Here is a 22448-nt window from a genome sequence, read left to right on the forward strand (position 1 = left end):
AATCGTGGCGAAGGATAGCCGGTTAGAGTGTTACTTAGATGATGATGGTATATTTATATTTTTAAAAATGTTTAGAGTAGAGATACGAATAATGAAGGGAAAAAACACACACCAAGATTTACAACGTCAATTTGACAAATTATTATCGAAAAAGGTTAGGTCAATCCTACTGTACAGCCAAGGCTAGCTGACGTGGTGCCTGCCGATCCCGACAAAGCCAGGATTCAAAAATGCATCGGTTACAGTTCGAAATGCGCGGTAAATGACCATACCGGTGTAGCTCGGTTTCATAATACGATTGGTAATCGAATTTGGATTAAAAAAATTCAAATTGATTTTTAAAAGACTCAAAAATATTTAGAAAAAATTCTATAAAAAACTAGAGGTAACTCTAAGACAATCTGTGAAAAGAATTTTCAAACAAAATCGTTTACATCACCAAATAGCTGCTCAAACATTAGGAGTTCATAAAAATGCCAAAATTGATTAAAAGGCCGAAACGGACCGAATGCATAGTAAAATCGACCTGTTTCTACCCAACTCAAATGGATAAGGGCAACTGGCGTTCAGCTCGCGTCAGTGCACAGCTCACTTTCCCCTCGCGTTTCTCCACAGTAAAAATCAAAGAATCGTCGCCCGGCCAGCCAAATCCGCGGCAGTCCGGCGGAAATCCAGTGTTGAAGCTTCGGTTATCGAGCGATTAGCGTCGGTAATCGACCGCATCTGAGCGGTTACCGTCCGTCTTCGAAGAGTAGCACTGAGTGCCTAACGCCGAGTGATTTTCAAAGATCCTTGTTCGGTTACCGCTCATTTACTAGCAATTTTTCATGTAATTCGTTCGGTAATCGCTCTTAGGAGGTCGGTAGTTCGTTATGTGGTCAATTAGGACGAATTAGTGGTTGATTCGCTCGGTTATCGACCATTTACTAGTGATTTTTCATATAATTCGTTTGGTAATCGTTCTTAGGAGGTCGGCAATTCGTTGTGTAGTCAATTAGGACGATTTAGTGGTTGATTTGTTTGGTCATTGACCCTATTGCGTCGGTTTTTAGCCCAATGCGCATGGTTGTTACCTTGTACTGGCAAGAGTTGTTAATATTGGTAAAACTAATTGTTTCTTGAGATATTTATGCATGACTAGCAACATGATAGCACATGTTTGTCAATTTAACATGCATGAACATAATTATTAGTAGGTTAACCATTGAGATTTCTTCTTCCAATAAAGACAATACAAACTAATCGATGACGGATAGAGATGTGGTGTAGCAGCACAGGGACAATTTGGCCCTGAGGTTTAGGCGCAATTACTGCAATAAGGAAAAGAAAGGCGGTGGTGCCACAAGGTTGAAAGAACATTGGGAAGGCACGGATCGAATGTTATATATTGTGGTAGGATGCCTCCAAATGTGCGTGATTATTTTAGATGTGAGCTAGATAGGGCAAGAGATAAGAGGAATAGAAAGGCTGAGGAGAGGTTTCAGAGACACGAGTTAGTAAGAGTTCAGGTAGATTTGACAAGTGATAATGAGGACACAGAAGAAGAACATGTGCACCATGTCATAGCTCAGTCTAGCGACAAGGAAGAGTTCAAGAACAGAACATGTGAGTCCTACGAGCATGGTGCCACAGAGTTTGATGAGGAGGACATAGACAGTGACATACCCCTGCCAACTTACCTGGTGACATACACAGTGAACCCACATGATTTACAATGGTAGGCTGCTAAAGTGGTAGGTGACGCACACGGGAAAAAAGGAAGAAGCAAATGACGCATCCAAAGAAAAACAAGAAGATTAAGGGCAAGTGCAAAGCGATGAGAACACGTATATTGACCTAAAAAGCCTAACTTACCAAGAATCGAATGACAATAGCTCAAAGACAGATAACGCTGACGATGACGGTCGGGGAGGCGATGTTCCTTTATGCCCATCCTCTATCGTTGCTCCCGTACAATTCACTAGTGAGAGTTAGTTTTCTCATGCCACATAGGACCAGGACAACGGTGCCTCATCTTCACAAAGGCATGTCATACAGAGTGGCTATGATGGACCACAAGATAGTGGAAGCTATTCTAGCAACTATGGCATAGAGAGTAATTCTGGATTGTATCCGTATCACTATCCTATCTCCGATGCTCAGTGAGAGCCTCCTATTCAGTGGGTCTATGAGTGGCAAAACACTAAGTTTTATGCCGTATTACAAGGAAAATGGTCAACCACTTCTACATAAATGGCGCAAACTTGGGCAGAGTTTAAGACAAAGTTGCTATCTACACGACAAATAATGCTCATGTCCACCGAGGAGTATAATACAACCGAATTTAATCACCCCCAAGCTGGTAGTTCCGAAGGTGATGATAATTTACTTTCTGCAACTACTTTATTTTCATACCATGATATTATACTAATTTTTTTCTATCATGTAGATTGCACGTGGCGTGAATACTATGCAAACTATATTTTAAACATCGATCATCACTTTGGTAAGTACTAATGGATAGTATGTGATTGCGTTTTTAGTTTTTGTATGGACAATTCGACATGTTTATTAATTTGAGATGTTACATATGCAATGTATGCGTATATTCGATGAAACAATTATATAGTTATGTTCGTATTGCTATTAGTATCTATTTGTTTCTTTAGAAATATCTAAAATATAGTAAAGATCATGTCAATTTTTTTCTGATTAAATAAAATATAGCAAATTTCATACCATATTTGTTACTATTTTTTTCCTCTGATTTTTCTGATTTTTATTTTCCTATAAATTCATAGATTAGAATTTAAACCGGTCGGTTACCATTTCAACTCGCTCTATTTTCGATCAAAATCGCTTAGTTATTGAGCGTTTAGTTTTCTTAAAAAACTGTTCGGTCTATCGAAAAATCTCACGGGTCGACCGACTACCAAACGACAAATATAATTTTTTTTTTCTAATTTTCAAATTTTATCGAATAAATTTTAATCAAATTTCGAACGATTATCGGGATAACCGTGAACCACCGTTTACCGTTAACCTTGCACACTGCCTAATTCCTCGCCCATTTCTGAGACCCGGTCCCACCCGTCCCGCGGATCCGTTCGTACGGGTGGACACGGCAGCACAGCTGCACAGGTCTACGCGGGCGCCCGCAGGCACAGACCACGCGATGGTGGCTCGCCGGTTCGTGGTCCGGCAGGGCCCCGCCGGCGAGGGGGAGGCGGAGGAGCACGCGGTGGAGTACGACACGGAGCACGGCCTCGACGTCCTCCGCCTCCAGATCTTCTCCCTCACCTCCGTCCCGTCCGACCTCCAGAAAGTTTGCCTTCCCCGGACCCCACCCCACCCCACCGCTTCGCCGCGATCCGGCTGCTGCTGCTGCTACTCTTCTCTTCTCTGACGCGGTGCGCGCGTGCAGATCGTGGTGGAGGCCGATGGGTCCGTGGTGGACGACGGCACTGACCTGGAGGTCGTCTCCGAGCGCCTGCGCCTCGTGGCCATCGGCGAAGAGGAGCGGGAGGACGACGCGGCGGCGGAGGCGGCCAGGGCGCAGGAGAAGTCCGACAAGGAGCTCGCGAGGATGCTTCAGGTGTGCCGTCGTTGACATCCCTGATCGCTGATGGCGTCCTGCTTGGCTTTGGCTAAGTTGGGGTGATTGCAACTTGCATTGCATAGCTGGTAGGGGTCACTTGGTTCGATCGGGAATTGAATTGCGGGTTGCAGGATGATTCACGGGATTGGTTGTGTTTCAACTAGAAATGACCTGCAATTCCGTTGCACTCTGGCTTGGATGGCACATCTATTGATGATATCTAGAGTTGGTTCACATCTTTAGACACCAGACTTCTTTGCTTATTTGTTTCAGTTTAGCTGATGTTTGAATCAGGTGGGTTGGGTGGTGTATGAATTCAATACAGGTCCTGACTAGGTTGCTTCAATATTGGTTTGCAATTGGAACACTTTATGCTGTTATTTGATTGGGGAGTGAGGTCGATCAACTTTAACACCAATTTATCCGTTAAAACATGGGCATGGCACTTCAATTCATCGCAGCTTGGGTTGTGTAGTATTTTTTGTATTTTTGTACTAAAATTTCAATTGTTGGAGTTTGGTTTTGTTTGATTGTGTACTGAAAAAGAGCAGAGGTTGATTTAGGGGCAGGTCTTAAGCTGACTCTTGGAAATATTCCTTAAATGCATTCCGCAATGTATGAGATCGTCTGAAATTGGCGTGCCAGTTTAGTTCAGCATTGCAGATGCCCTAATCAGATTTATAGGGAAGCATACAACTTGGTTGGCAAGGAGAAGGCTTCCTAATTCTGTATGTGGGCCCACTATACTATTCACGCCACATGCCACACGTGTACAATACCCTGATGGGTTCACGCCACATGCCACACGTGGACAATACCCTGATGGGCCCTAATGGGCTACATGTGACAGGGTTGGAGTTTTTATTTTATTTTTTCATGGTTTTTTCTTGCCTTCGATTGTTCTAGGAAGCAATTCATTTTTAGTTTCTATGAATATGATTTTAATTGGTGCTGAACAAAATTCATAATTGTATTTAAGGTGGGGTTAATATGATTTATGAGTAAATGCAAGCTAGCTACCTCTGTATTTTACTGTAGAAAATTGATGTCATAGGTGCCACTTTTTCATGGTTAATTTTGGATGGATTCCCAAGAGGGAACAATCACTTACAAGTTGTTCTGGTGGTACCATGGAATGTTGAACCTGTTTGGATGATTACCACACTTTACCACCGATGTGGCCACCACAACTTAGCCTAAGCAAAACATATGTCTATGCTGAGTGCTAAGAAACTATGCTGCGCCACAACTGCAACTTTGAGCCAAATATAGGCCACAAAAAGGTCAAACTTGCCTAACTTTAGTGCATATTTGATTGTCACGTCTCACCTTGCCCAGCAAGATTAGTGGGCAAGAAATGCGTTTGGTTCCCTTCTCTCACCTTGCTCACCCAAGATAATCTTGCTTTTGAGAGAGCCAAATTGCTCCTCATCCAGTAGCAATGATTTCCTTGCCCACTAGGAAGAATAGGCTAGGCTAGGCAAGTAAATCAAATATGGCCTTAGTGTCACAAAGTATGGCAATCAAATGAAGTAACTCCTATTTTAAGTACTTTTTTCGTAGGGAAAAAGAAAGAAGTAGCTCCAAAGAAACAGCTATTATCATTCCCACTAGAACTACACTTCTTGAAATTTTCCTAGGCGGAAGAAGAAGCACTTCTCCTACAACAATACACTTTATTTAATGAGGGTGGAGAGGTGTTCAGACAAAGAGTCGAGCCTTACATGCACCAGGTTCTGATGGTATGGAATTAGAATGTATTTCATTTTAAAAAATTACCTTATGTTATAGGTTTTTTATATCTGGCTCTCGAATGTTGACATATTTTGGGATGTAGTATGAAGAACTAGTGCGACAAGAGGCAGCAAGGAAGACGGTTCCAATTAATGAGCTAGAGGAAAAGGCACTCGTTTCACTGGCCAAGGTTTCTCTTTCTATTTCCACTTCTGCTACTTTCTTCGTTATGTATCTCTCTCCCTCACATGTCTTAATATTTCAACATGGCTATGTGTTTAGTGGTAAAGTTTGCTTTGGTATAAGACTATAGGTTTGGCTCCAATGAAAGATGTATTTTATGATTCTCTTATCAATCTCGCCACTATGGCTTTATCTGTCTTTTTAAAAAAAATACATGGTTACAAATTGCTATATTGCATTCTATGTTTGAAGAGATGGATAGCCAGTAATTCTTACAAAAGTTTCTTTAGTAGGAAGGGAATTTCAGTCCTTCAAAAGATGAAGAGGATCATGCTTTCTGTTGCAATTGCTTTTCTGGTTTAAGAAATCATTCAGGTCGCTGAAACACTTTCATGCCTTCTTTCTCAGTCATTACTTCTGCAACTATCACCTACATTTATGTAAATTTGTATTTTTACGTAATTATTATTTAATTAGTCCATTTTACACCCCTCAACGAACTCACGTTCCTTAACTATCAAAACCAGTGTGAATAATCGCTTGGGCCATATCCATCCCGATTTTAGGTAAATGGGGTATCTCAGTGTGAAAAGATGTTCAGTCAGCTTGCCATGTCATTGTACATGGTTTGCCCTTCTTTCTTTCTTGCGCGTGCAGCCACACGTGTGCACCAGCGTACTTGTCTTTGTCCATTCCTTGGTTCTGCTCACTGCTCACCTACAGTCCACTTCTGCGCCACACCTCTGCTGCACTCCACCTTCAGCAGGCCAGCAGGCCATTGTGCTGATCACGAGCAGCTCCTAGATGAGCACCAAGCTGCTTGCTGCACCCACCACCCCTCACTGTGGCAAGAAGGTAGTGTGGCCACAGGCCAGGCGCCATAACAATAGTGGAGGTTGCTAAGACGGCAGCATAATGCTGGTAGGCTGGTAGCAAAGGTACACATGCCAAGCAGAACTTTGCAAAGTATTTTCTGCACTACTTGAAACAGCAAACTCACATCAATAGCATTGATACATTGAGTATTTAGAGGTTAACAGTTAGGGCTAATGAAAAACTCTTGTTAAGCAAAAATTTATTTGTGCATCTACCACGAGCTCATTGCTGACAAGAGAAGGTATGATTTGCACCTATTTTGTCTGTTGAGGGATGTAAGGTGGCAAGTTGGATGATTTAATAGTTGTGGACCAAAATTAAGATCTTGCAATAGTCAAGGATGGTAAAATGGACATATTCCTTTATTTAATATTCCTAACTGAAGTACTCTTTGCACTGCTAAGATTTTTTATATGTATCACTAAATTGTCATACTAGCACTGCTTCTTGTCATAGGAAACAACGTGCAGTTATACAAATGATGGGAGCTTGATCTTGTAGGCACACCAAATTATATAAACTAAGCATGTGGTCTTCTACTGTAACTGCAAGTACCATTTTGGAACATGTATAGGAACCTTGCATCTGTATTCGGAATAATACTGCTATTGGAGACATTGAACAGTGGCAAGGAGTAGATCACGTTATATGCCCAGAACAAATTATTCTGGTGATACTTACATGTCTAATACTCTAATCTTTGCCCAGCGAACATAAGACTTATGAGTGGCGCTATTTTGATCTTTTATTAATTTTATTGATTTAGAATAAGGGTTTAAATACTAGTTTGCAGTGATAATTTTGAACCCTATTATGGTGTTACCTGTGATGCTTTTACTCTGAACCCTATTATAGTGTTACCTGTGATGCTTTTACTCTGAACCTTCACTATATTTTGAAGGTAGCTCAATTCACATTCCGTATATGCGTTAGAACACCTAAGTGGCGCTCATATGCCCTCACCTTTTAACTGATGCTTATTCTTGCAGATGGGTTAATGCAGCACCTTGTGACAGCTGTGGCCGTGAGACATCCAATGTCGGAATGGGCACCCCACTTCCCTCTGAAATCGAATTCGGTGCTTCACGTGTTGAGATTTATAGGTATCAGTCAGTAGAATGTTATTCGATTTACATCTCTTATCTTTAATTTAGATGGATCATCTCCTTTCAAAGCTTTCAAACTCGGTATCTAGTGAATGATATTGTTACTACTTGAAGCCTTGTTACATATTCTGTTTTGTTTGTCCAACTCATCCCAGTCTATTCTGTTGATAAGTTGTGCTTCAGCTTTTAATCTTTGTCTAGTATAATTCTGTACTATCCCCCCCCCCCCCCCGCAACTGTACCTGCAGCATAAGACAAATCTGAGATGCATTTATAAATGTCATATCTGTCCGAATAACAATGGTTGCCAAAGTTGTGATTCTAAAGCTCAAAAGTTCTATATCACTTTTATATGGTGCTGCCTGATTTAGATCCTAATTGTTGTAGGAAATTTTGTACAGAAGCATAATATTGTAAGATTCACAATATGGATTGTGGGATCCTAACAACCTTGTGAATAAATACTAAATTGAATCAATTGATGCTGCGTTTCTGTCGCCTGTTTTCTTATACATATGACAGTGATAAATCTGATAAAATAATTCCCCCCTTGCCCCTGTGTTTTAAGTTGCGTCGTCTATCAACTGGGGAAATTGAACATAAAATGCAGGGACCAAATGCACCTTTATCCCTTATAATTCAATCCCCTCTCTCACATGTCGTTGTATGGCTAATTTCTTTACTTCATTTGCATGCACTGACATATGCTATCTTTAAGTGCATCCATTGTTCTAGTATCACTCGTTTCCCAAGGTACAGCGATCCACATAAGGTATGAGTAACCAGTCCTAGTATTTTATGATCCAGTAGGGTGCTTACTTTTGAATGTGTCCCACAAAATTTAAAATTGATGATCAAATTGTCTGTTTCAATGTTTCTTTCTTTGGAAGCTTGTACAAACTAGGAAAGGCCGCTGTGGAGAATGGGCCTATTGCTTCACATCTACTATTAAGCTTTTGGATATGAAGCCCGCTTGATTAGTTTTATAATGCTTATGCATTTGTTGCAGATAAAATGATGATTGAAATTTCTTCATAACTGGTTATCTATTTCTTAAGTTGTTTGGGTGCTTTTGGTTACCCTGTCCCTGGCTTCTGTCTTGACATTCAAATTTTGGTGAAAACTGATACATTGTTACAGATGATCTGCACTATTCGATTATCAGTCAATAGAGTGCAGTATTTTCTATTTAGATTTCTCCATCAAGATAATAATATATGCTATGTTTGAATCATAATTTTATCCAATGTCAAAATATACGGATGCAAATCTGTTTAACAATTTTCCATCTCAAAAGTTGTGTTATCTACATTCGAATTGGATTTTGATAAATCTACATACATAATTGTTGCAGCATGTTAGTCTAACTAAACGAATATTCCCTTTTCTAAATTTGATGTCATTGTTTGTCCCTTGTTTCCCATAAAAAATATGTTCTTTGAGCATCGTTCACAATATATTATAGTTATTCTATGTGTTAGATGTGAGAATATGTCATCATTGCCTAGCTAGTGTACAACTGTGATGTCTGAATCCTTCCAAATTGAGCTGGAATTAGATTTTAATCTATGTGATGTTAATATGTTATGTGAGAGAATCTGTTTGATCTAATTCAGTTTTCTTGCCTTTTATACATAAAATCTAATATGTTGTGGTAGGAAGCTATGATTGTGCATAAATCTTCTAGTTCAGTAGTGCTAGGCCATTTGTAAGCAGTGCTAAAAATAGCAACCAAGAGGTCTAATTTGTGAGGTCTGAACATAGTCTCTTAGCATTCAGACGATCTTTGTGAATATTACTGATATATAAGATGTTGATGTACCAAACACTCAACAAGACTCTTGATTGATATGTGTATTATGGGGTAAACAGATTCCAGGTTCTGTTCTTGTGATACTTTCATCCCCATCATATGGCTTTCACGCAGTTCAATTATTTTCTCCAATTTCATGTTTGACACTCTCGTGCCTTTCTCTGTATTCTGTATTGCTGCTATTCTCTTGTTAGTGGGCCCAATTTTATGTTGTCCACTGGTTACTAGTCCTTGCTTTTGTCTAATTCAGTTAAATATGCTAATGTAAAGATGAAACAGTAACTTTTTTTTTGCTATTGTAGTCAATAGATTGATATGGCTTACCTATGTATAATTTATAGATTCTGGATTTCACTGATCATGTGTGGACGGAATGTTTTTCAAACTTGTACGGGAGGTCAGTAGAACATACCCTCTACTGTTACGTTTCAAGTTGGTATTCCAGTACCCTTATTCTTAAAGCCATTGTTCTGGAATGTTTAGATGGATGCACCTAGATCCATGCGAAGGAGTCTATTATAATCCCCTACTGTATGAGAAAGGGTAAAGTTGTCCTGCCCAACTGGTTTCTCCATATTGCATTGCTCTATCTAGAGCTTTTCTAATTCTCTGCATTTATTGATGTTGTATTGCATGGTCTAGGTGGAACAAGAAGTTAAACTATGTTATTGCGATTTCAAAAGATGGAGTACGTGATGTAACAAAACGTTACACCAGAAAGTGGCATGAGGTAGAAAATTTTGGCTTGGTTATGACCTGTGTTGAGGGTGGGTTGATGACATTTGTTTTTAGATTAAAATGTTTGATTGTTACGATCTCCTATATCATGCCCTTGCAGGTTCTCTCTAGGCGAACAGTTACGTCCGAAGATAACGTTTCGGCTATTCTAACATCTATAACAGGGAAGTATCGCGATGGAGTGTCAACTGATGCTCTCTCAATCATAGAAAACTGTGAAAAGGAAGAGTTGGAGGAACTTAGTAAATCTGCTTATCTTCAAGTTGAAACTACTTTATCTTTACCTGGAAGGTTAAGTGGTTCTGTGGAATGGAGAAAAGTGAGGTCAGAGTTGGGCCAAGCAGACTCAGTTGCTCATCCTGTCCTGTTCGGAAATGTGTGTATGTTCATGTTTCAGAAATATATGATGCTCTTTCTGCTCTTCTTTCACATTTCATGATAGAGAAATCCGTAAAGAAAGAATTATTGAAGTTTTTGATGCATTGAAGACCTTGATGCTAAATTTTAAAGATGCCAACTTTAAGAGCAAAAGAGCTACATTAGAGAACACACACCAGCTATTTGAGGAGATATTTCCTTCCATTCAAACACTATTTTATGCCATTTCGTTGAAAGAAGAACTGGGTACTGATGGACGCTGATCTGTGACTCTGGTTGGAAATGCAATACACTCATCCTTAGCGTTACCAGTTGCATTGGATGCTGTTGATGAGATATTGAGTAAATTATAAGAATAAGATCTTTTGCAAAGAAGGCAACCAGTTCCCAAGAGGCAATAGACTATGCTCAGGTTCACTCCACGCAAGCAGGGGACAACTCCCTATTGGAATTGTATGTGATGCAAACTATGAATTTTTTAGTATCCATTTATCAAAGTTTGCCCTACATTAGTGTGTTTGAGACTGTTTCAGGCAACAGCAGCTTTTGACGGCATCCATTCGTCCAAATGGGAGGAGCCTGATGGAGCCAAAGGTAATCTGGTTATAGTGAATACAATTCTGTCTTCTATTCATAGTTTTCTTATTCACATGTAGATACCTGGATGGACGCCCCAAGTCCAGCAATCCATTTCCCTTTTTCTTAATTTCTCCTCTGTACTACTGCGCTAACTACCACGTTCTTGTTGATTAATTGGAACATTTATCTTTAGTGTTTTGAATTTATATATGTACTATTGTAAACTCGAATATATGTTAATTTTTAACTTTGAATTGATTGTTTCATATTTTTGGTATTATTCAAACTTGGTCTAATGAAAATGGTGTTGTAGGAACCAGTAGTGCTCATGCTTCAGTACTTAGGTTGATTCCTTTTAATGGTAACTGTGAAGAAGTTTGAATAACATTTTCTTTTACCTTCTATCAGTTGTCTCCCTGATAGCCATTCCACTTTTCTTTCGTTAGATTAGAACTTGAAGTTTGATGATTCAGTTGGGAACTACTTGCCTTAGTATTTGTTTTTTAAACTTCTATAGAAGTTATTTATCTGCATGACCCAGTTCATTGATGCTAGATGGCAAACCTTTTCTGCTCCCCACAGCATATCTGCATGTTTTACCCACCTTAAGCTTTATTCTAATTCTTTTCACACGAGATGCTGTTCATCATTTTTTTTCAAGTTAATGTCTGGTCAATTGTTTTGCTGATGTTCTGCAGATTTTTCGTGTTGTGTTTAAGTTGTTAAAATGTGTTTCAAGAACATGCAAATGTGGGATATTATTGATTTGTTGTGGCTTACAAAGGAGTTATGCAGGATGTTGGCTGATTTATAAAATGCTTGATGGCCAAACTTGCGAGTTGGAGTCATATGATTTGATGTCAGCTAATGATGCTCCAGAGAGGGATCCAATGGACTGATAACGTAACTAAACACTTTTTTACCATGCAGAATAAAGTATTTATTAAACATTTGACATTTGCACTGGTCATCATTTCTTCATCTAACATCTTTCGTCAACTTCAAGTTGAGAACACTTGGTACTCTTATTTAATCCTAATCTGTGTGACTCTATATAGTAGTGTATGCTATTTGCCATACACATAAAATAAGCCACAACACCGTTCCTTCTATTTTTAAGTACTAATGCTTTACTTGGATCGCATAATAATTCTTTGAGGGCAACCAGTACTGCGTCTAATCTAAAGCCTACTAATTTGGTTTATCTCGAGTCTAAAAAAAACAGCTTGTAAGCTAAAAAAAAACTGTTTTGAAAACCTCACTTAAAGCTAACAGGCTCTTTATGTTTTGTTTAAGTTTATTTTGGTGTGTGATTGGCCCTAGTTGGCCTTCAAATATCTTGGTTAGCATTGTTTGTCAGAATGCAGAATGCCAGATTAGCTGTTAGGCTCACTTCCACAAGAAGTAACCTCCTCTGTAACAATTTTCCTGCACTCAGTGACTAGTCTATATTTTTGTTACTGTAAACTATATAACTTACTGACAAGATCATTAATTTGAGAAGTCATAGGAACATTGTTAACTGAAGTTTCCGGTAGACGTGCTACAAACTTTGATGGTCGGAGTTCTCGAAGGGAGTGCAGATGGAGGCTCTACCTGGAAAACAATTGATAGTCGGAGTTCTGAATTGTTCAAGAGTCGTTTCTCTAGGAAAACATTTACTGTGGACAATAGATCTAAAGCGAATGCTTTCCGGTAGGTTTTATATTACTTGCTGATGCACACTTTGTGCAGTAACTATATCTTTTCCTTCTGATCGAAATTGTTCAATTTTCCTTTGTCAGGTTTAAGTTTCTATGTGTAAGAGAATCTAATGCCAATCCAAGGTTTCAGATAGGATCCATCGACCTCTAAGGAAAAACCATGTGAACTTTCCTGTGATTGTATTTAAAGCTTTCGAAATTGGTCTCATTTCTCGAGTCTGTACGGACCAAAGGCTTATCGTAAGATAGTAATGTCAGGTTCTTGCATTCTGGAAGTAGCATTCCCTTGAATATGACAATGAATGGAAACTATTTAATCAATTACGGACATGATGAATTACTTGTGTTATTAAGTGCGTTTTAAATGGAAGTATGCATGCTTCTGAACTGCGCGCTATACATGAACGCCAACTATTATAATTGGCACATGAACATGAACCATGTGATTTTATCTCATTCTCCTACCATTTGCAATTCTACGAACTAAAAATACCAACAAACATTTCTATGTAACATTTGTAACTGAAATTTCAAACTAAATTCTAACCTTTCTAAGTGAAATTTTAAGCTAAATCCTAACATTTCTACCTCTAATCATCCAAAATTCAGCATGACATCTTCAATAATATAGCGTAGCATGACAACATAATTGATACAAGGGCATACAAGAATTTGCTCTAATGCTAACAAGCCGTCATCCAACCATCCATTCGTCTATTCATTGTTGCCTCATATCCACCATCCATCCATCCATCCATCCATTTAGAGAACTCACCGTCGGGTGAAGGAGGCCAGGAGGCACATCGGCGTGCAGTTAGAGGAGGTCCGACTCCAGTGTCCCTTGGCGTTAGCTTGGGGGCGTGGGGAGGGAGCCAGCGTGCCGGTGTGCCTTGGCATGGAGGAGGGCCATGCCTGAGCAGGGACATCAGATGATGAGGCTAGGGCATCGATGAATCGAGGCAGTCGGTTGATGAGGTCAAGGACAGGGCGTGAGGAGCCGAGACGAGCATCAGCTTGGGGGCACGGGTAGGGAGCTAGGCACCGGTGTCCCTCAATGGTGGTGGGGCTTAGGGTGTCCCTCGGATGTGGTGGGGCGCAGGGAGGGAGCTGGGCAATGACGACAATCAGGGTTGGCATGACGGCGACGGTCGGGGTAGGTTTGACAATAACGCTCGAGGAGGAGGTAGCCGTGTTGGCAACATGGAGGAGGCCAAAATAGGGGTGGGCGCTGGTGGATCTAGAGGGACCAGTGGCAGTGGCGAGGATGACATTGGGACAACGACAGACATATTGAAGGACGCCGAAGCGGCGCAAAACGTCGAGGAAGCCGGTGGCTCTGAGACTTGGTGGCATTGTTGTTGGAGAGCAATGTGTGGATCCAGCTAAGTGTGAAAGGGGTTGAGGAACTGGATAGGTTATACAAGGGCACACTATCACTGTCAGTTCTCAACTAAAACCGATAGTGATAGTCTTTCACTACTAGATGGTAATAAGAAACAACAATCCAATATATATTATAGTTGTGAACTGATAGCAAAATTATTTACATTATATATATTTAACAATATATATTTTTCTAGTATTTATTTTTTATAGTGTATTAATATAGTATATTAAAGCATTATTTAAGTATGTTAATACAATATATTAAAGCATAGTATTTACTTTATAACAATATATTAATACAAATAAAAATACATATTCTTATTTAATTTACATAAGAAAAATTAAAGCATATCCTTAATATTTTTTACACCACATACATATTTCCATTACTCCACATAATACAAGTTGAAGCATATCCTTAAAATTGTTACATATGACAAATTAACACGTTCTTAATACAAAATAAAGTATATCCTTAATTAATATGAATCATTTGGATATGTATATATTTTCTATACTTCCAATCCCAATGGGTAGACAACATGGTTGGCTTGATACGTGGTTCGAGGAAACATGTTTCTCTCTACAACATGTCCTGTAAGAGATAAAATAACTTTGGAAAACTCTTATTGGACCAACCACTGATTACCTTCTATTGTAGAGTGAAAGTATTGTATGCAACTTTAGGAGCTTTTTTTTCAGTCCGAAAATAATGGTGTTTTAGAGTCATATATCATACACCGGAACTTCTGATATTGTCTTTCACTAGTAAAATCCCCCTCTCCATCGTGCAACATCCGATGTAGATCATTTTTGTCATTGTCGACCAACCTATTAGCATCAAAATCATATCCGGTGTCAGTCAGTATATTGTTGTCTTTGTTTTCTTTGATAATGTTTTGCCCTATATGAATAATCTCTTCTCCACCGTGCGCAGTTCAATTGGTATAGCCAGGCTTAAAACCCCTTCAAATCTAGTGTGAATGAATTTTCTCTATGGTAGAAAATTATTTTTTGTTCTTGCAATCAACGAATGGACAACATATATAGTTTGACTTATACTCCATGGCTATTCTCAGAAAAAACAATCACTCCATTAATGAACTCTAGGGAGCGACAGTTCGCATTGTACATCCATTTTTGGTCAATCTACAATTAATTATAACAAACTAAATTTTAGTAAATCATAAATGTTCACAAAATGTGTTGGGGGAATGGTACCATGCTGGTTCTCTAACCCCTGATTGGCTTCGGCAATCCTTGGAGCATCCCTAATAAAGTTGGACAACGCTAATATAATAAAGAAGTGGTTCTGAAAGTTGACTTGCATATAGGTGGTTGAAACGGAGGCCAACGCCAAGAGCAAAAGCCAGAGGTCTCAGAGGGCGCACCGAAGGCTTCGAGGGGGCCTGAAGGGATGTTGGGTAGAGGACGAAGACCCAGAGGCCAAAAGCACCCTTTTGGGAGGCACAGTCAAAATCAAAGCTAAAGGTCACCTACAACCAAGTGAAGGACCTGAAGGAGAGCCCAGAGGTAATTAACCATTAGCCGAAGGGAGGCCCAAAGATTATCCGCCATTGTGTCGAAGGGTTAGCTGATACATGTTGTTGTAGACATGTGTCAGGTCTTCATTGATATAACGTTGTAACAGAGTAGTGGTTGTAATACCCCTGAAATATTCTAAGAACATTCCAAAGAATAGGGGCATTAATGTAATAATGATTGTGATGGTTGAGGTATGGTTATAAATACCCCCATCCGACTGATGTGATGGATATGAACAATCAATACACCATCAATTACCAGTTCATTATGTGAGTACTATTCATTATGTTGCAATTAAGATCCCAACATTTGGCATCGTCCGTGGCGATCTAACCCACAACCACGTGGTGATCCATCATGCTATCGAAGACTAGGAAGTGGAAAGCAAATGAGGTGAAAGACATCGAAGATGGTTCAACCATCCCAATGCAGCAAGGAGAGGCCATAGGGGCCGAAGGGACCAGAGATTCGACTAAGGCCCCCAGGCCAAAGCACCAGGAGACGGCGGAGCTGGAGCCAACGAAGCGACCGAACCGGGGGTCCAATTGGACCATGAGGCCAAAGCCCACGAAGATGACAACACTCAATATAAGCGGTAGGTGGAAGAGAAAAACAAATAGATACAAGAGTTACGCAAAGAGCTCAGGTCCCTTCGTCAGTCTATATCCTCTTAGCAAGGTCCTTCAAGGGGACTTAGCGGAAGTAGGGACCCAGAGGAAACACTTCGACAGGTGTCGGAGGAGCCCATCTGCTCACGTGCGATAGATCAAAATTTTTCGCTGTCTTTGGGTCTGCAAGAACGATCGTGGCCTTCCAATTTCAAGATGTCACGACTGCACTTGTACAATGGTGAAACAGACCCGAGGGAGTTCGACATGAGCTTCAAAGCCAGGGTGAAATCTGCTGGGGGAGCTGATTCGACTATGGCCAAGGTCTTCACTCTTGCCGTCAAAGGAATAGCTCTCTTATGGTATACTTCCCTCCCTTCGAGGAAAATATACTCTTGTGAACAGCTCCGGAAAGTATTGTTCTCGCATTTCCAGGGCAACTACACAGCTCCAGTCACCGTTGGGGATTTGTTCGTAGTAAAGCAGAAGGAGGGTGAGAGCCTAAAGGAATTCATTCATCGTTTTTGTGCGAGTGAAGTGTCAAGTGAACGGTCTTAGCGATGACATGGTGATCGACGTGGCCCGCCATGGACTTCGTGCTGGGGCGTTGGCATCGCGTCTGGCGTGGAAGCCGGCCAAGGACATCAATGAATTATTCACCAAAATGGAGGAGTACTCGAGGGCAAAAAAGGATGACCTTTGGAGGCACATTGATTGTTCGCCTGGAGGTTCGAAGCCACAAGATGAGAGAGGAAAGCAAGCCTTGAGGGAAGGAAAAAGAAGAGCGCCCAAAGAGGACCCACCAATCCGCGGATAAACATAAATCTCACCATGATTTCCATCCATTGAGAATCCATAAGCAAAGTGTGTTCAATATCGTTGAATGCCAAGATAGAAGCAAGCGGAGGGATGGGGGTTCGGTGAGGGGTTATGGGCGTGGCACTGGGTGCACCATGCCACTTTATTGCACATTGCACGACGAGGATGCCAGCCACACCACTAAGTCTTGTCCCCATGTCATGCCTTGAAGGAGGGGATGAACAAGTAATCTTTGGGGCCACATGGCTCCGGACCATCTTATGATCCTCAAGTAGTGCACCACATGGAGCCTTGAGGCAGTCCGGCCTTCGGGACCTCTTTGATGGCTCCACCTCCTGCTTACTACCCCACAACGTGGATCGGAGCGTACCCCCCACAACATTCCCAGACCCTCGAATTGCCACGACCACCACCTAGAATGACAATAGAAGCTCCATCAGAGGGGGTAAGGTCAGTACAAAGTGTGAAAGGAGCTCAAAATGTGATACTGGCTATCTCAAGTGGATCTAGTTATGACTTCAATTCCAAGAGGCAATGAAGGGAGTATGTTCAAATAGTCAATCATGTGGGAACCAGTTCCCCGTTTATCAAGTCCCAATGGTCCCACCTACCAATTACCTTTTATCAAGAAGACATGTGAGTTCTTGATTATCCGCAAACCAATGCCTTCAACATTTCGACATACATGTTTGGGTCTGAGGTACACTGAGTGTTGATAGATGGGGGTAGTTCCATAGATCTACTATTCACCAAGAGGTGTTCAATAAAACGGGAGTTGCTAGAAGCCACTTGCAACCCGCGGGGACTCTATTACAAGGCTTCAGAGGAAAGCCTATTGAAGCACTCAGACATATTTCACTCTCGGTAACCTTCGAGGAAGGAGGAAGGGTACGAATAGAGACCGTATGGTTTGACGTAGCGGATGTTCCTTACCAGTATAATGCATATTTGGGAGGGGAACCCTCCTTATCTTTGGCGCGGTCATCCATCATAGTTACTTGTGTATGAAGATGCCAAGTCCAGAGGGAGTCATTTCTGTCTAGGGGACCAAGTCATGGCCAAAAGAATTGAACATGGTTAAACTCTGGGTCAGTGAAGGATACATTGTTTTGAAAGAGAAAAAGTTTCTGTTTCGTATAGAACAAAGGCGTTGATCCATTCTAAAAAAGGGAGGAAGAGAGAGATCTCTCGTTAGGTCTTGATTTGATGTCTGAAGCAGAAGAGAAAGAGCAAGAGGAACGGTGGCGTCCTAAGAGGGAGAAGGGTAAATTAGGATACTTATAAACCTAAAATGAATTGGCTCTAAAAACTTCACAAGATAAACCTATATCAATTTCTATCTAAATGTACTTTATGTTTATCTAGCGTGTCTACTCTACCACTTAAGAGGATTGCAGCCTACTCTAGCAAGGTAAATTGTAAGTATGTGAATGCGGAAACATAAATAAGGTAGAGAGACAAACTCAGCACAAGAGATTTTTATCCCGTGGTATCGATGGAATGAATGCCACCCTTAATCCACATTGGAGCTCCACAAAGCACATGCTACCGGTTGCCAAATCTCTTCCAGTCATGGCTCTTGAGCTACTAAGTCACCAAGACAAGGTCTCAAGCATGATGAGCCATCAAGCCACCAAGACAAGGTCTCACCACGAGCCTCTCTTCTAGTCACTTATCGCCGAGATCACTTTGAAGCTTGAGCCACCAAGGTAAGAGTCTCTGCATCCCTATACACGTGTCTTGTTATCGCTCCACACTAAATCGGAGGGTCAACAAACTTGAGCCACCAAGGCTCAATATGCCGACGAGTCATAAAGACTCCAAGGTGCCGATGTACTACTCGGTACAAACTATCATCACTCCTTGATCCTTTCTTCAAGCTGCAGCACTTAGCTACAACTCACTCTATGACTATAAGCACTAAACACTCTCTAATCTTGTACTTAATCACATTAGATGATCACTTTAAGCACATGGCTTGGATGTCTTCTCAAGTGTATATGAGCTTCCTTTAGACTCTAGCACCACGCCACAACTTCAAATGACTGAGTGGAGGGGTATTTATAGCCTCAAACCCGCTAACTAGCCATTTTCCTAACGGCTCAGAAAAGCTATTAACATCGGATTATCTGGTGAGAACAATAGTACTAACATCGAATTATCCGGTGAGTACAAATTTAGAAACTAGCCATTGGAACTCCACTCACAGCCACTGTGAACACCAAATACTTTGGTGTGCCTTCAAATCCCTCACCGGACCTTCCAGTAAGTTATCTTTAGCCATCTGAACCTTTGTAGCCTCTCTGTGTACCTCCGATATTCGGTGTTCATTCTATTTACACCGGACCATTCGATGAGTTGAACATTCTCTTCTTTTCCTTGGAAATGCTTCGGTGTAACTATCTCTATGATCATCAGACTATCCGGTGAGTTGATCTTCATTCTTCAGCACTTGCAGTCACCTCTGCAAAAAATGCTCCGGTGCTATACTCCGGCGTGCACAAATCAAGCATCGGACCTTCCGGTGGTTTGATCTTCAGTCTTCTGTACTCGCATTCTTCTTTGCAAGAAATGCTCTGGTGTTACTCTGTGTAGATCACCGGACTATCCGGTGAGGTCCTCAATCTTCTCCCCCTTGTCAGAAATACTCCGGTGAGTTCAACACATAGAGCACCAAACTATCCAGTGAGGTTATCAACCTCTATGCATAATGCTATGGTGAGTGCAAACTCCTTTGCAGCGGATCTTCCAGTGAGGTCAATTCTCGTAGGACTTCTCCAATTCAATCAAACTTTGTCTCGGCTACGGTGGCTTCTTGATGTCTTGCATCCATGAGACCTACTAACATATATTCTTGACAAGTATGTTAGTTCCAATGACTATATTATCATTAATCACTAAAATCACAATCATAGTCTAATAGGACCATTTTCGCTATACTAGATGAATTCATACCTAGTCGGTGACTTCCTTGCTCGACTTCTGTTGGCTTGATTGGGTTTCTAATGACTTGTGTTCATCTGTGTTGCTTTGCCTAGGCTTCTAATGACTTGTGGTGTAACAGCCCAAAATTTCAAAACCAAGAAAAAAAACCTTTTTTCAAAGAAAATAAAAGAGTTTTCAAAAACTAAATAAAATTCCTAAGTGTGTATGTGTGCCTTTATACATATATACATATATGTGAGTATGTGTATGTTATATGTAGAAATACATATACAAATGGAGGGCTATTTTCCTATAAAAGAATATTTATAGATATATATATGTGTGTGCTTATTTGATTCTTTGAGTGATTGATTGATTTTTGTGAGTTAATATATTATATATATGGTATATATGCTGTATGTATAAATATATACATGTATATACATGAGATAAAATAGAACAGAAATAGAAAAGCCTTTTTGAGTTATTAGGCTAAAGCCCATCCTTTTTCCCTCTTTTCTCTTTGTTTGGCCCAGCTCATCTCTCCCTCTCCTCACCTCAGCTTGGCCCAGCCCCCCTCCCTGCCTCCTTTTGGGCCGCTCGCACGCCTCGGCCCAGTGCGTGCTTGACCCAGCCACTCGCCGCTGCCTCGCTGCCGAAGGCGTCTCCTGCCTTTCTGCTTCGCTCCGAGCCACTGAACTCTGGGTCCTGCCTGTCAGATTCATCCCTGGCCCAGAGTCCGTCGCACCGCTGGAGGCTGAATTGATCCCAAATCATGCTGGCCATCAAATCAGCGCCTCACCTGAATGAGAGACCATTAGGAAGCTCGTGGCACCTGATCCCAAGAGTCCCAAGACCTTTTTCTACCTTATCCCTAACCAAATCGCCTTTTAAATGAGGAGATCAAGTCTGGATTTGTGCCGTCGCCGCCATATCCTAACCCTCCCTGCCTATAAATAGCCACCCGTTGACCCTTCCCACCTTTTCCTGAGCCTATTGCCCATCAAGCAGAGGAAAATCCACTGCTAGATGGTCGTGCACCAAAGCTCCAAAGCCGTCGCCACCCTTAGCTGCTGCCAGCCCTCCTCAACCATCAATGACGATGACGTGCCCCATAGCCGAGTCCGCGGTGAGCCCCTGGTTCTATCCCGCTGCTCGTCGTTGATCATAGCGCACTGGAGCACCTGTTTTGCCGAGTCCCAAAGGTCGTCGCTACTGTACACCATCGTCAGGCCGCCCTGCCACCTCTCTGGTCGTCACAAACCGCTAGGTGAGATGGCCACCCTCTTGTGATGCTATTCCGCTGCACGCCATCAACATTAGTTCACTAGAGCACTGTTTCGACATAACTCCAGTGATGCCACCGCTATACCCGAGCTTCCTCCACCATCGATCAACTTCCCTCCGGCCACCATCTCTTCTAGCCGTCTGATGCAAAACCGATGGCCACGATTAGATCCAATCCGTACCCCTTCAGCCATCAATAGGAAACTGCCACATGTTCAAAATAATCCTAATCAGCTCTGTCTTGCCACCGTGTCATCCATGTCAGCATTTTCGCTGATGTGTCACCCATGTCATTAAACCACCTCAACCAAACAGCTCAGTCAGGGTTTATTTTCTTTTATTTATTTTAATCGCTACTATGATGTCATAATACTTAAATATTGCGCAATTAATAGTTTCTCAATGCAAAAATAATTCTAAAAAATAAGAATAAATAGGAAATTATTTTCTAATAATGTTTAATAATGTTTTATAGGTATATTTAATTCTATTTAATAGTTTTATAATTCAAATAAATGTTTGTTAATTCTATTTAATGTTTTTCCTACTATTTAGATAATTTTTTTAGAATAAAAATAATCCATAAATAGGATAAAATCTGAAATAGTTTTAGTAATGTTTAATGTTTTATGGTGTTATTTAATTATGTTTAATGTTTTATATAACTTAATAATTAAAGTAAATGCTAATAAATTCTAGAAAATAAGACGACCTTGGAAAATTTTAGAAAATTTCTAGCAACATAATTTCATATGTAGTTAATCATTTTAGTCCTGTTTTGATCTTTAGAAAATTATAACTAGCCCCGTTTCGTCCTGTTGTTTCACCGGATTATTCAGAAAAGCGTCATCTTGTATGTGATGATGTTTGTTGTGTGATATTTAGTTCTTTTTGGATCTCGGTATTTATGTGTTTCCTTTTCGCTTATTTTCACGAGTAGACGCCAACGATCCAGAGGAGCTACAAGGACTTTAAGATCAAGACTTCACTAAAGACCAAACTGAGTTGTGTGAAGGCAAGTTGTGTTCTTGAATATATCTATCCTAACTTTACAAATGCTTTATTTTACAAATATGCATGCTAATAATATATTGGGAATCCCATGAATTAGACTTTACGCTAGTTTTCCCTTATCATCCTTGTCGCTATAGTATGGTTTTGGGTTATGGAACGGTACATGATGCTTAGCCT

General features: G+C 40.7%; 1 pseudogene; it reads left to right on the plus strand.

Moving 5' to 3' along the window:
* Positions 1–3054: 3054 nt before the first annotated feature.
* LOC133890161 (peptide-N(4)-(N-acetyl-beta-glucosaminyl)asparagine amidase-like) lies at positions 3055–13036 on the plus strand (annotated as a pseudogene).
* Positions 13037–22448: the final 9412 nt, after the last annotated feature.

Source organism: Phragmites australis, chromosome 14 (genome assembly GCF_958298935.1).
Source record: "Phragmites australis chromosome 14, lpPhrAust1.1, whole genome shotgun sequence".
In the NCBI taxonomy this organism is placed as follows: Eukaryota; Viridiplantae; Streptophyta; class Magnoliopsida; order Poales; family Poaceae; genus Phragmites; species Phragmites australis.